The sequence below is a fragment of the Photinus pyralis genome, unplaced genomic scaffold (assembly GCF_008802855.1).
Source record: "Photinus pyralis isolate 1611_PpyrPB1 unplaced genomic scaffold, Ppyr1.3 Ppyr1.4_LG1, whole genome shotgun sequence".
Classification (NCBI taxonomy): Eukaryota; Metazoa; Arthropoda; class Insecta; order Coleoptera; family Lampyridae; genus Photinus; species Photinus pyralis.
Window position 1 is genome coordinate 34,990,309 of NW_022170249.1, and position 17,560 is coordinate 35,007,868.

Below are 17,560 nucleotides of genomic sequence, written 5' to 3' on the forward strand. Positions count from 1 at the left end.
CGCATCTATTCGTCGCAGTGTCGCCTAATTAATGAACGTGTCAACATGACGGCAGCAAGTTTAGTTGAAAGTCGACGTTGCTAAAATATTGCTCTACGCGGTCCTATTTATTGATTATATGTACAAACCAAGGTATGTCAACAAAACAACTGTGTTCACGTTCATTTATACACGAGGGGTAAAGGATTTGCAATTAGGGAGAGCTGAATAAAAACATTATTTTATTTCGTAGTTCTTTATGCAAGATTCAAAATGAGAGTAAAATATTTTCAGTCAGTTACACAATATTTTTTGTATTGTTCCGGTACTTTCCTCCCATCTCGCGTGTTTCTCTACCAGCTTAAGGATTTGTAGTTTGAGCTTTGAAACGTATACTAAGGATGTGTCCACTAATTGAGCGCAACAGCTAAAGCCTACTGAAAGGTACAAGTAATGTGACTATAAATTGGAATACTTGTGAACCCAATTATAATTATACCGAGGAGGTTAACGCGTATAATTCACTAATTAGTAGACAAGACGTGCATTTCTATTGTTGCCGACAAAAGTTTGTCCTCCAAAATAGTGCTGTTATGCCTATTTTAAAATTTAATTTGCTTTTTTAAGACGAATTGTTAAGTGACGAGTTTTGCGCTTATTTCATAATTCGTAGTGAGTAATGACAGAGTCGGGTTCATTAATTTGTGGCCATCCCTTCTAATTTCGTAAATAATTTAATTTAGACAAACATTGTAGGTAAAATGTATTCGCATTAGTTTAATTCAAAAGCGAGATAGATAAGGAGACAGTAGGGAGAGGTCAGCTCGCCCCTCCACTTTTTTATGACGTCACAGTTCCGTGCTGTGATTGTCTACGCCATTTTGTGGCTGTAAATTTGAATTTTCGCGGGAAATTTGAATTTTAGGTTGTGAACCATTTTGTTTTAAATTTGAATTTCTTAATTACATTGTTAATTACTTGTCACTCTGTTCAATTGCAAATGCTATAATTAAATCGGGTTCGTTGCCGTACCAATAACTATTTCGCGTTTTATTTGACCTGTTATACTGCCATTCCCGTAGTTTACTATCGTGAAAACGAATAAAGACACCGTAAAGGGACGTACGGCTCTCTAAATATTTATCAACGTAACTATATATCACAGTCGACAATGAATGTAAGTCAAGCAACTTGTAATTTTGTTCGTATAAAAATTACCTACGCCCGGTATTGCGCTAGTTTTTTCTTCCATATTTTCGTCTTGAGATTGGGTTATTATGTTATTCAAAAATTCAAATCCTCGGCACAAATTCAAATTCTTCGCTTCTTCGATCATTAGACAAAAATTCTAATTACATAATGTTTAAAATTAATCATTTTAAGCAGAGAAACCGGAAAATCTGGACCCTCATTTGTAATTAGGAAATATGCCATATATTCTTCAGGACAGAGAGGCTGATGTTCAATCCTCATCAGTAATCTTCGGCGGCGTTAAAACCGAAAACTCTCCCTAATCACGAGAGAGGTTTTTGTTCACATACCATATGTACTTTTTTCTTCTCTCGTATGTTCTGTAATATTGCCGACATCGCTCCACTCTTTTTTTACCGTCGACGAAACATTTGCATCATCTTCGTTTCTTGCAAAAGAATCTATACGCATTCGTTACAGCGATACAATTCTCCAAGATTACCACTCGAATGTTTGCGGCATTTACGGTTTTAATGTTTATGATGACTTAGTAACAAATTTACGCGTGACTTTGTCAAGGTATTTACATCTGAAATGGTCAAACATATGAACACCCTATATATAACTATCATTACACCCTGTATTCCAAAGAGACCGACACACAATTCAATTCGATACCATCGAAACAAAATGGCCGTCCAGATAACGACCTATTGGCAAACGCACAAAAACATCGATCACAAATACCCTGTATATTACTATCATTACACCCTATATATTTAAATTTCACTATATATATCTTTAACAACTCCCTATACATTTAATTTCGAATTTACTACCACGACACTATTTCATGCATTCACTAGATGCTAATTACAGAAAACTATAATTTCCGATTCTTGTAAAACCGCCACTAGGTGGCGCCAATCCCTCACAGAAATTCAAGTCTAGTGCAACAAAATGGCAGACATCCAGAAATTCAAATCTCCCATACACATTCAAATTTACAACAAAATGGCTACCATCCACAAATTCAAAAATTTAAATCTCCCACACAAATTCAAATTTACGGTCACAAAATGGCGCAGCCGATCACAGTGCCGCAGGTGTGACGTTATAAAAAGTGGAGGGGCGAGCTGACCTCTCCCTACTAGCGACATGTGCAAAAGAACGCGGTGTTTCACATCAAGAGCTGTTTTGCTCTTTCTTTCACTTACAATTTTCAAAATAAGTATGTGTTATAAAACACAGTTTTGGAGACTTTAAAACAGCTGGATTCACGTATTTTGTAGTGTCTGTGTCGTAAACAATAACAAAATTGTAGAACTTGCGTATCTCAAACTTTAATTACTATCTTTCAGGGGCCAACAAATGGTAATAAAATCAAAAGAGAGTGATGTACCAAGAGCACAGGGTACATTGGGCCACTGGAATAGGTGGCAGCTTTGGACCTCGAAGATTTTTTCGATTTTACAAAAGTGGCCAGGATAGGAAATTTTATACATGCACCGTCTCATAAAGAAAAAGAACAGACCTTATACTCGAGAAAATAAAGCACGTTAAGATAAGAAACGAGTGTTCAAGCTCATAAGAGTCGAAACCCTACAGTGTTTTCGATTCTAAAAACCGTCGTTAGGGAGCATGAGAGGGATACTGTCCGCTAGGGGGCCGTTTCTGTTTTTCAGATCGGCGAATAGACTATGAAAAATTTGGTGGAAAAGCGGCATTCTTCACCAAGCGCTAAAGGTGAATCTATGTAACTAAAATGCTACATTTTACATAGCGCAACGTTTCTATTAATTTGAAAGCCAAAACGCTTTTGTACTAGAAAAACTGTGCCTCCATTTTGACGAGTTTATTGACGTGGGTCCCTTCTAAATTTGTTACGAGTTCCCATTATACTTAAATTAATAATACGTGACTGGTTTATGCAGAAAGAAAACTTCCTCGTGTAATGAAAACTGTTAACTTGCGCCATTATCGTTTTTTAGAAATCCGAAAAAACATTTGGGGCCAAGTGAACGTAGCCCCCCCCCCCCCGTACGTAATTTTTTTAATCGCTTAACCGTAATGGCGCTAGCTTTAATTCAAGTGGCGCAATTGAGCGCATAACCAGGTGTATCGAGTGGCACAAATACCGGTAGCAAAATGCGTTATGGGGGGTTCCGTTCACTTGGCCCCTCCCAAATATATTTAAGGATAACCAAAAAACAATAATGGCGCAAAGATATCTTTTTACGGCGCATTTTAGCGCATACCTGAGAGTACAATTTCGTATGAAAAGATGTTAAAAAAAAGTAACTTTTAAAAACGTTAAGTTGGCCCCCCCACTTTTTGAAAATTTGTCACGGCTTAACCGTAATGGAGCTAGCTTTAATTCAAGTGGCGCAATTGAGCGCATAACCAAATGTATCAGGTGATCTAGTTACAAGGGACAAAATACGTACTGGGGGGGGGGAATGGTTTTTTCGGATTTCTAAAAAACGATAATGGCGCATGAGTTATTATCGGTGGCGCATATGAGCGCATGAGCGCATTCATTTAAAAATAATACGACTATTAAATCTCTCAGTGCGGGGGGGGGGGGGGAGTTAACGGACCCGAAAACTAATGGACGGCTGATAATTTTCAACCGTGAACAGTGCAAGTTAGTTTTTCAATACGTACGACGTGAATATGTGCGAGTCATTGTATGATCGGATTAAGGTTACCACTAAAGCGTTGGAGTCCAAGGTGCAAAATGTTTCATTGCGGTATATTTGGAGTGGCAAGTTACGCCAGTTTATTAATCAAAGTTGTGCACCCAAGTTATTTATACGAGGTGCTCATAACATAAATAAAACGGTAACGGGTAAACCCCTGTAAATGTAACTAGTCCGCTTCACCACTTTGAATGTTGTAGGGTGTACTGGCAAACCCTAACAATATGTTAGTCCTGAAGGTATAGTAGAGGCCCTGTTTAGTTTGATCTTAAGTTTCGAAATAAAAGAGCAGATGTGTTGTCAGATTGTAAGTTCAAGAGAAATTTTTTATTTAGACTGTATTGCTAATAAAGCAATTTGTCATACCAATACTTTGTTGGTTTTATTTTACTTTTCGAAGCTAAAGTTCAATACCTAACCTGCAAAAATCGTCTAGTTACATTATGATGAGGTACGTTTTACAGCAGCTTATTCGTGTTTTGATTCGTTAAAAGAATTTGTATTGGGAAATCATCCTATCAAAATTCAATAAAAATGTACTCTCCCGGGGATCGAAAGAAAGCTATTAGAAAATACGCTGGCACACTACCGTTACAATTCCGCGCGTGACAGATTCGCACACTTCAAAGCGAAATTTTCTGTAAAATTTATCGCTTCCGATAACCTTAAAGAGAGCTAAAGAGGGTAGACATACAGAGTGCTATAATACTACATAAACGTAACATTTTTTACGACTTACGTTATCTAGAGATTAGCATAGCTTAATGTACTACTAAATTGTAGTCGAAACGCGGATACAAAATCCTATTTAATTAATTCCCAACAAATTTTCCCAAATCCGTCCTGTCGGCACTTTCATCGAGTAAAATCAAATCCAGTAGTAAAACTGCGTTTTAATTAGTAAAATGCAATTTGAACACGTAGAGACTGAATATATACCTACTGTTTTAAAATGTTTGACACGCAATTTTTCCATGAAGTACTAAATTAAAATGCATTTCAGTACAGATAAAGGTAGGAGTGAAATGCGATATGAATGCAAATTGGCGTTTACAGAAACAATTATTTAGATATCTATTTTTCAAAATGTATTTTTTCACTCAAAGTTATATCTAATAAACCTGCAGATTGCTACTTAATGATTTTGAGAGTTTCAAAGAATGTGGACACATTTTTAGGGCTACCGTCTAAATTGAGGAGCGCACTTATGCCTTTTTCTCCTCAACAGCATATCAACTTTCTAGTTTTCGCTATATGATAGTTTGTATGTTCGAATTGCACAAGATACAATGATATTGAAACTACAGAATCACAGTGATCACCAGCAAAGAGTTTGATCTAAAGTTATATTGTCTGGCCAGATGTAGTTGTGCTTGACACATTTATATATATATATATATATATATATATATATATATAGCTGTGTAAACAATGTCGATGTGGACGTTGTCATTTCGGGTTCAGTCGCCTGAAGTAAATACTGGTCGTTAATTACTAATGAAATGTTCATTTCAATTCATTTAATTAATTTAGTGGGGTTCTTTACGGATAAACACAAAACGATTATACGTATCTAGCTTGTATCCAAGCTATTTGTTTATTTTGTTTCGTTGTCAAAGAATTGTTAAGTATAGGGAAATTTTCGTAATCAATTTTGTTTTGTTAAATCATTTATGTGAGAGTTCAGATTTAATTTATTGAGCACTTCGTAGAGCATTGCACTTATTTTTTACGTGGCCCGAAAGTTAACGGTCACCGGCAATATATCGTAATAAGCTTATGGCTTATTGTGTTTCTTACCCATATGACAAGTTGTTAGAAAAGTATAAAGTCCAGCAATCATTTGCCCGTGCAAAGGTTTCAGAATGTGTTGATTCATGGTACGTATGGGAAGAAATTTCGCGAAATGATACACCTCCACTGCTTTTTCTCCAATCAAGGGCAAAAATCAACACCAATACTTTGTAGAACGATTTGCTGCCCCATGCTTTGAAATTAATCCTAAATAGAAACTACCATTCCAACCAGGATTCTGGTCATTTCACCAACCAAAGACCACACAGGAGAGGTATCGCCAAAATGTATTCCATTTCTTTATCATCACAAAAATGACCTGCTTGATCACCGGATCTCAATCCCTGGGATTATTGTGTATGGTGATCATTGCTCAATACAACCGGCAGCGCAAAAGGGTATAATACTCTTGAATCTCTCCGAAATATTTGACCATGAAGACCATATATACTGTTGTGTAAACTACGTCTACCGGATGCTTTCTTTGGCTTCAGCACCTACAATAATGTTGGGTCACCCTGTATGTGTGAACCATGTTATTCGAATTTGAAGTCGTTGTTCATTTTATTTGTTGATGATATGTATTTTTTGTTTAAATAATCACTTGTATTTCGTTTATTTAGTTGTAAAGAAATTATGCGTTAAAAGATTCATTTAGTTTTTTTGTATCAATGTTATCTCCGTTTATTGCGATAAGAGCGTTATCGCTGCGTGGGCTAATTAGTAAGATAAGTACGTGTTATCGCAGATGCTTTTTCGCCGATAAGAAAACGTAGGTGTTAAATTTATTAGAAAACGCAGATGGAAGTGTAACGGAAAGGGGCTTCGGTATACATTTAATAGGTTTATGGGGCCAAGTATCCAATTGGCGATTATTTCACGAAATGGGCGTTGCTTTTGTGAAAAACTTTTTGTTTTAAACATAAAGTGAATATCGTTTGTAGCGGAACTGCACACGAGAGGGAATGGCCGGAGTAAGTGATAACGTATCCATGAATAAATTGAATGGGAAGAATTACACTTAGTGGCGAAAGTGTACTTTAGGTGCAAAAGGGATTTACAAAATGGTATCGGCATTTTACAGACATAAATCAGAAGCAATTAGTTTGGATCAATTTCACCAGGTGCCAAATACAGAAAAATGAATCGTTAATTCAATATGAACGAAAGTTGAAAATTTAACCCAGGAGATCAAGGAGGCAATTATAGATCGGGAGGCAGCGTACATAGTAACTAAACCATAAGCAACAAAATATTCGACAATACAGGCTGAAAGTACGTCGAAAACTAGTAATAAAATATGCCAGTCGTAAGTGGCAGCATTAACTTGGGGCGGCAATGAATAAGTTACTTTTTTAGGTGATCAACTAAATTACCAAACTATAAGGGCCACAGAAAAGATTTGTATCAAGAAATCCCATTTTTTCCATAGTTTTCAAATATGCTATGACGATTTCAAGTGCAGCGTTGGTAGCGAAAGACGCCCTTCAATGTACGGAAAAATACCCCAGAACTAAACCATGAGGACCGTATAAAAATTATACATAAAAAATTCCTCTTTTTGTCACTACTTTAAAATATATCCTGGCAGACGATATTCTGTGTAGCTTTAGTAGTTTCAGACGTTTTAGAAGTTAAAAAATTTAGGTATAGTAAATCCCAGCGAGTGCGAGCATGTGAGAGATAAGCGCGCGAGAGCATAACGAACAGAGATAGCTATAGATAGATGTTATATTTCTAATAGAAAAAATAGATCGCCCATTGAAGCTTTTAAAATTGTCGCCTTGTATATTAATTCCGCAAATTAACCTACAATATTAAACTGTTTTGCGACAAATCAACTAAGCACTTTCATTAAAGTGCCGTCATTGGATGAGATTCGAAAGATTGCGCACTCAGCGTTCTCCAAAGCAAGCGAGACAGTAAACAAGATGCGATCATCGTGAAAAAGACATCAAAATGCATTAATACAATGCTTGAATGACCGAAGAGTTTTCGTGTCATCAATATTTCTCAGTTCAGGTTCCAGGGTTGCACACTGGCGATAATTTTAAATGATTTCGGAAGGAATATGCGATGTAACAAAAAAAGTGAAATAAAAAATGTAAGCTGCAAATGCATGAAATTCGCATGTTTGCCATTAAAATAAAGCGTTTTCTCAACCAAATTATTGCACCGCTCCAGGCGTATGGAAGCTAGCCATTGTTCTTCCTCCACCAAAAGTTGCTGTACCTCAGAACTTTACAGATCTAAGGCCCATCAGTATCTTGCCTATAATTGAAAAAGTGATGTATGCTCAGTTAAGGAGACACAAATATCAACTAATACTCACTATTCAGTCTGGTTTTACATCTGGATTCAGCTGTGCGACAGCACTTACTCATACATTAGACGTCATTTTAACTGCATTAGATCGTAAACAGGGTTCGGTATTGGTGTCATTTGATTATAGCAAAGCGTTTGATAACATTAACCACAACATTTTTTTCTCAATGATATTGATTTAGCAAAACCTGCTATTAATTAATATGGCAACACTTACGAGAGGAGTTCCGCAAGGATCAATCCTTGGACCGCTATTCTACACCATTGACCGTTTCAATACGGTAATAAAGATTACAATTTACATATGTACGCAGATAATACGCAGCTGTATTATTCTTTTGATCCCCGTAAAACTGAAGAAGCATGTTATATTATATAAACTCTGATCTACAACGTAGACATATCACAGTATCAAAAACAACAGCTGCACTTTTTTCGAATAACAATGATATATTATTTACAAACGAAATAAAAAACCTAGGATGCTAATTGAATAATTTAGGCATGCAAGTCGTTGCATACAAAAAGCTGTTTCCAATCTTAGCTTACTTTTTCGTAATAGCCATATTTTAAACTTCCACGTAAAAAAAGATGTTAATATTACGAATTTAATTAAAAAAACTCGAAGGCTCTACGATATTTCGTTGCGGAGATCTGGAGAGATTCATAAAATGGGCTCTAACCACCGACAATTAGAGAAACAATAAACTCTTTTTTGCTAGCAAAATTCCGCAAATTATGTATAGAATAGAATAGAATTGTGGTAAATTGCCTTTATGGGAATTAATACACGTTTTGGAGAATCACGTTGGCACACAGAGAAAGATAGCATTCTGTTCGTATAATCGATTTCATAATAATTAGTCGCGCTATATTAGTAGGAAGTTTCCAATTTTCACGTTTATGATATATGGGATGGGTGTATGTCTTTCACATACTCCTCAAGGGATTCATATTCAAACACCACAAGTCAGTGCAGTTGTCGTGCCTAGGATTCGCTTTGTTCAAGAGCGTCAGTTAATTCAGTACACACGCCATTCTAGAGAACAATATGACAAGAATGTTTTAGTTATGGGCGTGTTTGAAGCGAAATTTATTTAAACTTGACTACATCAAACGAATTACCGCAAGTGTTTACCTCCTTGAGACGCTTTTGTCACGAAATTGCACTTAGCAGTCAATTTATTAGACCGCCATTCGAATTTTATGCTTCTTAACCGACTCTGATTACTTTAGGGTTATACAATCTTTCAAAAACACACTGAAAAGTTATAGCTATCAGTGAAAGCTATTTCTATCAGTTCCGGATTTCTCTCAAAGGCTCTTGAATTGAAACCCAGAGATTCATGCGTCGTACAAGTCAAACACACTGAAAGTGCCAGATATAGAATTAATTGGGAACGACGTCAGTCCATTTTTCTGACGAAGTGAATTAAAAGGGGTTGGTTCACACACGTGCCCGCGCCCTCAATTAACAAAATGAATTACAAGAAATCAGCTGCATGTTAAAAACGGCAACCTCGATGAATCATATATTTTAGGATACTAATAACGTGCTTCTATTTGTGCGTGTTCGAAACTAATATAGCTACTGCTGTGCGTAAAATACTACAACATGGATTATACCTTATACACAACTGTATTCGATAATTCATGAATGTAAAGTGGAGGATTTTTAGACGCTCGAGCAGGCGGCTTTCAATAAAAAATGGTGTAAAAGTAATTTAACTTTTTTGGTGGATATTTTTATAGGATTCGTAAGAATATTATGGTTTGAGCTTAGAAACAACACCCTGTAAACCAAGACTTATCTCAAATAATTACTACAAAAATCATTTACTTCATGAATTGAAATGTGATATGTTGTCGAACGTGCACAAATTAATTTTAAGAACTTTCGTCTCGTTGAATTCAGTAATCACTCCAAAGTTACAGAGTAATAAGTTACAAATGACCGTTTTGATTTACGAGTACTATTATAGAACATGCTATCTAAAAAGTTATTTTCTATATACGAGTAGAAAAATAAGTCCGCCTTCGATTGTATTCTTCTCCCGTGATTGTGTTTAGAAATACGAGGGTAGGTCAACTATTCTCCGCAATTGTGGTGGCATTTTTCTTTATGTTGGTATTACTGTAATAAATGTAGATGACGAATGCGCGGTTTAATTGTTGTTACGTCTGAGTTCGGGGGAAGGTGGTGGCGGGGCGAAGTAGAACCTTATTGACCTGGTGGAGACTTTGGAAAGTAGGTTAAGATGACTTGCCATATCGCGATGGCCTTGGAAAGTAGAACAAGGTAAACCTCAAAGGGTAAGATTGGTTATCGCATTTCGTTTTTGTGGTACCAAATACATTTCCAAGGTCTTGACCCCATTTCGTGATGTAAAATTAAACTTCCAAGATCAATGAACCCATTTTTGTGGTGCCAATTACATTTTTAAGGTCATACAAGGTCAACTAGCGCGTTCCTTGCGGTCTCAAATTATATTCTCAAGGTCACACGATGCCAATGGGCAGGCACATTTTTTGCGGTGTCAAATTGCATTTTGTACAAGTATAATACATTGTTTATACATATGTCAATTGCCCCATTCTTGTGGTGCCAAATCCGAGGTTAATGATCCCATTTTTGTGGTCACATTACAATCACTGGAAAATGAAATTTGTCACCACATATAGTAGGGCCGTTGACCTTGGAAATGAAATTAGACGCCACAAAAATGGCGCCATTAACTTTGTATGACCATGAAAATGTAATTTGACACCCCAAAAAATGAAATAGATAACTAAAGCTTCTGGGGCCAGTCTCCAAGGTCACTGGCCCGCGGCACCCCACCTTTACCTGCTTTCCAAGCTCACCACCAGTGGGCGAGCGACCTCGACTTGATCCAGGTTCAGCCTTGTGTACCTACCTCAACGCGGCGTAACTAAAGCGTATAAGATAGTGTTCGGAAGGCTCTACCCATGGCGGAGCGATAAAATTTTGCGTTGAGCTCCAAAATACGACGAAGGAAACGTTTGATTTGCTCACTCAACTCGGGCATTCAAGGATGATTGCTCACAGGTGAAAAAGTGGGACCAGTCACTCCAGAAAGGCCGTGAAAAAGTGGCCGTTCTGGGCGTCCATCAACATCGTGAACGGACGATGTCACCTGTGTGCGAGATTTGCTGAACAAAGACCGCCGAATGAGTGACCGTTTCATGTCAGAACAATTATATTTGCCGAAAACTGATGTTTATCGAATTCAGAAGACTTGGCCATGCGTAAGATTTGCGCGAACTTGTGCCAAAAGTGTTGTCCGACGCTCAAAAACAGCAGCGCGTGGAAGTGTGCAACGGACCTGCTTGACCTCTGTGAGGAATTATGGATCTTTCAATGCGATCCGGAGAGGAAAATGCGAGAGAGAATTTAATATCCACTTACTTGTAAATCCAAATTGAGCGTAAAAGGAAAACTTTTGCCGCACTAACTGTCTTGCTTAATTTAAGTATGACTTACTTATTTATTTGACATTTGACTTTTTTGCTTTCAACAGAGAGAAACTTTATTTAATATACTTTTGAAGTACAAAGTTTTTGTGAATGATAATTTTAACATTTACTTCTTGCTTTTAAAGAATGGTTGCAAACAAAGTAATTTTGGAGCCCTTTTTTTGAAACTAAATATATCATGCGATGTTCGTCTTCTAATTGTAAAGTTATCCAACGCCACAATGGCAAATTAAATTAGGAAAAATATTTTTAAAGCGGGACGTTAAAGCTTTAACACGATATTTTTCACGGAAACTTTCGAGAAAAAAGGTGTCACGCTCCATCGATATATCATAAAAGTAGACGTAAAATGATGACTTTTAAAAGTTTTAATATATTTTCATTTAGTGTTAAATTAAGTAATCACTTTGTTAATGGAAAAGTTTTAAATTAGTTGCAATATAATTTTGCCACTAGAATCAATCGAAATTCTCACATAACGTCAACTGTTGACGCTGGAGTGATGAATTGAACTCGCAAGAATTGCAAGAGTAGGGAAAATCTCATTATTCAGTAAAATTCTAAAACGGAGAAGTTCGTGTACAAAATTGCGAAATATCGATATAGTAGACTATCCGAAATTACAACATAAACACGACTGCCACGTAAGTTATCATGAAAGAAAATTGTGAGTTAATTGAATCCGTAAGGTATTCAAACAAATTGTTTTCTTTCCGAAATTAGAAACTTTTATACTCGTATTTCGCTTACTCTTTTCTTTACATAACACACCAGTGGTCATTATTTAACAACGATATCAGTTTTTCTAATTACGGTAGATCGTATGATTAAATGTAACCCAATTTCAGTACCTGCTTATTAAAGCTGGCGAATAAGAAGTTATTTAATTATTTTTCAACGTGTCGGCTGCCCAGTTGCGCGTGTTAAATTAAAAAGTTAATTATAGCTACAAAAGAACATTAATAGACCAAACATTCATCTTCACTAATAGATTTATATAACAAGAAATCCAGGGCCGGATTGTTAATATAGACGTTTGTCCTCATTCACGATGGTTGATGGTCGTGCTTTCGTGTATAGGGGAAGATGGCCCAAATTAACCCTGCGGGCATAATGACCCCTTCCCTTATATAATTAATACCAATGCTACCCTTTGTGTTTCGAGTGAGTAACTATGTTCAGTCAAGTCGTCATATTTACTTAATGTGTCATAAATATATTTGTGAAAACCAGTTTTTAGGGAAATTTTTCGAAAGAAAAAAAAATTCCACTTATGTGATGGTTTTGTCCGTCTGTTCATATAACTCGAGAACAAAAAGAGACAGCGATGTCAAACCTTCACCAATCGATTCCTACGAGCTCAAGGATCAGTGCTATTGAATATGAGCCGGGTCTAAAGTATGATTAATAGTTTATTATCCGGGGGGTAACACCGATTTCAACCAAATTTCACAGGGGTCAAGGGGGGGGGGGAGTCCCACGATACTAAAAAACCGTACCAAACCCACCGCAATTGTTTATAACAAATAATAGCTAATAACAAATTTTATACAATGTTCCGTTACAAACGTGAATGTGGCGCTGTGTGTAAATAAATCAATAATCTGATTATTCAGATGCAATTAATCCTACCCAGCAGCCACCACGTTATGGTAGAAGCCATTTCGTATAACCGCGAACGGGACCTGCTTTTTTTTGCAGGATCATCTTGTGCTTCCCGGACCCGTCGCCTGCCCCACGTGCAAGAAGGATTGCTACCTTGCACGAGAAGACACCCGACTTCGTTTTAGATGCCAGCGTCAGATGAGAGTACCGAAAACTAGGAAGACTATAAAGTGTTCGTTTTCTGTTATCGCAAAGAAGGGGACCTTCTTCGAGGGATCTCATCTGCACGTCTCAACCGTGTGTCGATTCGTTGCGTGCTGGCTCATGGTTCACCATCCGAAGAAGAGGTTTATCATGTAACAGCTGCAAGTTTCGTCCAGGACCTTCGTCGACTGGAGCAGTTTCTGTCGAGAGGTATGTATGGATTATTTAACACGTCGTTCTGTTCTTTTCGGTGGAGAAGGAGTAACCGTTGAGATCGACGAAGCGAAGATCTGCAAGAGGAAGTACAACCGTGGGAGAAGAATCGAGGGCCAGTGGATCTTCGGAGGGTACGAGCGAGGCTCGGGCAACGTTTTCATCGTTCCAGTTCCGGATCGAACCACGGATACCTTGCTTGAGCTTATACGAGAACACATACGACCTGGTAGGTACGTAGCAGACTAGTGCGATGCTTATTTTAACGTTTACATTTTTAGGCACCACAATCATTTCCGATTGTTGGCGCTCTTACCAGTGTTTAGGTACCGAAGGTTTCCGTCACCTCACCGTTAACCACAGCGTTACCTTTGTGGAACCCGATACTGACGCGTACACCCAAAACATCGAGAGGCTGGAAAGAGACGTGCGAGGAGGAATTTCAAGATATGGTCGCAGGGAGGCGCATATGTCAGGGTATCTTGCAGAATTCTTGTTTAAGCGTCCAGTTTCTCTGACTCGCCTTATTCATGAATTCATGCGAGCTGCTTCCGACCTCTATCCACCTTTGCCTGTGCCTATCGGAGAAGATCCCGAGGAACCATTGGCAGGGCCGAGCAGTGCGCCGTGATTTCATATTATCGTCAAATTGTAAGTTAATACGCTTCAATTTTATACTATTCTACAACTGAACCGATTGTTAATTAAATTTGCTTTTAAGTTCAACTTTGTCATGCGTGCGAAATACTATTGTTGACGGTTTCGCGCACGTTGTCGAGAGCAACCTTACTTATTAATTAACCGTTTAAAAATCTAGTACTCCGTGTTTCGAAATTCGTCAGAAAATGCCAGGTTTTTTTGACAGTTGTAGGAAAAAGTATTTTTTTTAACTTAATGTCACTTTTATGCTGTTATACCCGGACTGTAAGGATAATCGTAGTTGACCAAATTTGTCTTTGCTAGTCTAAGGCCATTCGAATTATTGATTCTTTTTGAGTATTAATTACAGTTTTAGTGTACGATTAGCCTTCCGTATCAGACGTTAACATTGCTATTTCGAAATACTTTATATACAGCGTGATTCACTAACCCCTCTTATTTGTTTGTTTTTTTTGGTCTGTTACAAATTTGCAAAACGCGCCCTCTTGAGCTCAACAGGTTCCGACCCAAAGTTCAAAGGTAAATTTTGTTATTTTAGTCGATTCTCCGGTTTAACGTTTGATTACATATTGGTTTTCGATACAATCGAATTGTAATTCTACATATGCTTCACATTTGTTTATTATAGCTCCTTTGTTTTCTGCGGAAGCCTGTTTTGATATTAATTGCATCGTTATTTAGTTGCCTGCAAATAAACATAAAAAGCTTTATAGAAAAGCGACAGACGCGTGGTAAACTTCCTCAATGTGACCCTATGGGGTCATCGGATTTGATTCATTTTCAATAGGCTATTGTGACATAAAGGTCAACTGTGTCAAGTTGGGACCGAATCGGTCCAAGTGTTTGCCAGTTCTCGTGTTCACAGACAGACGGCAGGCAGGCACCATCGAGTCTCCTAAAAAGTTTGGTATAAGAGACCTACTTGGCAAAATTACAGATTTTATAATTTACATACAGGTTGACTGCCACTGGATCCTCCTAGAGTATAACGTCACTCTATTTGCAGCAACTAATCAACTATGGATTTTAATTGCATAAAAACATACTTTCAGTGCTTTCCTTTTACTTTTTCTTTTATTAACTAACGATTCTAGAGATCGTTTATAATTTTGCATTGCTATCTGTCCGTGTGCTCTGTTTATAGTCCAGGAGGCACTCATTTCTATATAGCTTATCGTCTGCTTATTGTTTTGATAGTACAAGTAAACAAAACACAAGTCTACCGCGTCGGCGGTGTTGCCTACATTTGCAACAATGTTCTGAACATGTTAATAAATAATATGTACTTGCCTTAGAATTAAAATTTGTACAGTAATTAAGTATACGTAAAAATGAAGTATGGTAATAGTCTACCGAGCTAAAAGCGTTGCTATAACAAGTCTACCACCCACGCAAGATGCATAAAAAGTATTCATTTGAACTTATTTCTACAAAGATGAAATTTTTGTTTCAAAAAGTTGATGTCATAAGACACCAAAAAGATTAGTATCGGTAGACACGCTGCGTTGGAAGATACGATTTCCCAAGCGTAGCTGTGGCACGTGACAGCTACTCGGTACGCATAATGGCATTTTGATTTATTTATATATGCTTGATTAATTATTTTTTGGGATTGACAGATGAAGAAATGCCTTAAATGTTGAGAATCGGAAGCAGTGGCGACAACGGGTTTGACCAAACACCAAATCCGTCATCGCCGGGAGCGAGCGGAGTATCCAGCCTACCTGGAGCGCGCCATCAGCGAGAGGAAGAGGTTGAGCCAAACCACCTTCGGGTTCCACCCCACCAACCGCCGCGAAGCGCTCCAGTGTATCATCGCCAGGGCCCCCAACACCTCTGGCCCCACCAGCTGCTCCCGAGCCGATATTCGATCGCCCTCCTGCCCAACCGCCGCCCGATGCACCTCCCAGCCTGGTCACCCCCACTCAGCAGTCAACTAACATCTCTGACTACGTGCCAGACCCTGGACTTGGCACCGACCATCCGAGTGCCAGCTCTTCAGTGGACGTGCCCGCACCGAAGGGGACCAAACGCCGGATTTCGTCCCCGACGCAGCAACCACCGACGACACGGCCTCGGCTTCGGGACTCTCCACCTTGCGGCACCCCAACACCTCCTGCCGCCGAGTCTCTCGGGATGAAACGCAAGAGGACCTGCTCGACTCCCACTCCACCTAGGGAGTCCATCCTGAAGCAGAGGACGGTAGCCGTGTCCCCCCCACCACCACCATCAAGGTCTCAATGACGTCACCCTGCCTATCACCACCGGCCGCTCCCCCCGCGAGGGGCGAGATAATTACCACCGATCCAGCCGAGGAACTTCCGAGTCGCGACATGTTTCCACCACGACTCCCGAGAGGACGCCTTCTTCCTCGGCCGCCTGCTTGTTTTAAAGGGCGGGGCCGGGGAAGCAACGACCGAGAGGCTCCTCCATTCTGCCTTATCAGACACGGTTCCAGCGCTGGAGAGCGCCATCCAGGCATACATGGAAGTCCGCTTTCCTGTCCGACAGAGGAAGCCGCCTAAAACACACACCAGGCCCATTCCACCTCCGCCACCAGCACGCTACGACGAGCATCTCATTTCGCAAAGGCGCAAGATCTCTACGCCAAAAACCATACGCTGCTGGCGAGCTCGATATTAGACGGCAAACCTCTGTCGGCCGAAGAGGTCTCTCCCCCAATGGCAGACGTCGAGGATTTCTACACCGCCATTTTCGCCAGGCCATCAACTCTGGATGAGGAGCCAATTCGAGACCATCCGGAGCCGTCCAACGGGATATACGTCCCTATTACGACCGAAGAGATCGAGGCTCATGGCGCGCCTCGCGAACGGTCCTTATCCCCAAGGACGGCGACAGGAGAAGTCCCGAAAATTGGCGTCCCATCAATATAGGGTCCGCGTTGCAACGTTTGCTGCATCGCTAGTAGCAGGTTATAAAGGAAAACGAATTGAAAGTTTAAATCAGTTGAGAGCGAAATTATTTTCGGATCAAGTTTATGCGAGCACGTCATTCGTAAAGCCGGAGACAATGCCTCCAACATCAGCTGCTCGAACGTATCACCAGGTGCAACAATGGATAGGAAACAAGCTGGATCCTTTACAATGGGGCTGGGAATTGATCAATGGAAAAATGTTCCCCATAAAGACAGACATTCCCCCTGCCCCACAAGAATTGCTAGAATTTATAAGATGTAAATGTAAAACTGGTTGCCATACAATGAGACGTATTTTGTATTTAAATGATTTTAAAGGGTATAATTTTAAATCGGAAGAGGGCATTGTATAGTGAAGTTATGTTGTAGGAGAAAAATCTTTGGTACCTACATTTTTTTTGTTTTATATTTTTTGGAGTTCTTACAAGAAGCGATAGTCATGGAAAGTAGAAAAAAC

General features: G+C 39.0%; 1 protein-coding gene across 1 annotated transcript in view; it reads right to left on the minus strand.

Moving 5' to 3' along the window:
- Positions 1-17,560, minus strand: part of LOC116160054 (nephrin-like) — a 138,556-nt gene that overhangs the window by 26,653 nt on the left and 94,343 nt on the right. The window lies entirely within an intron of this gene.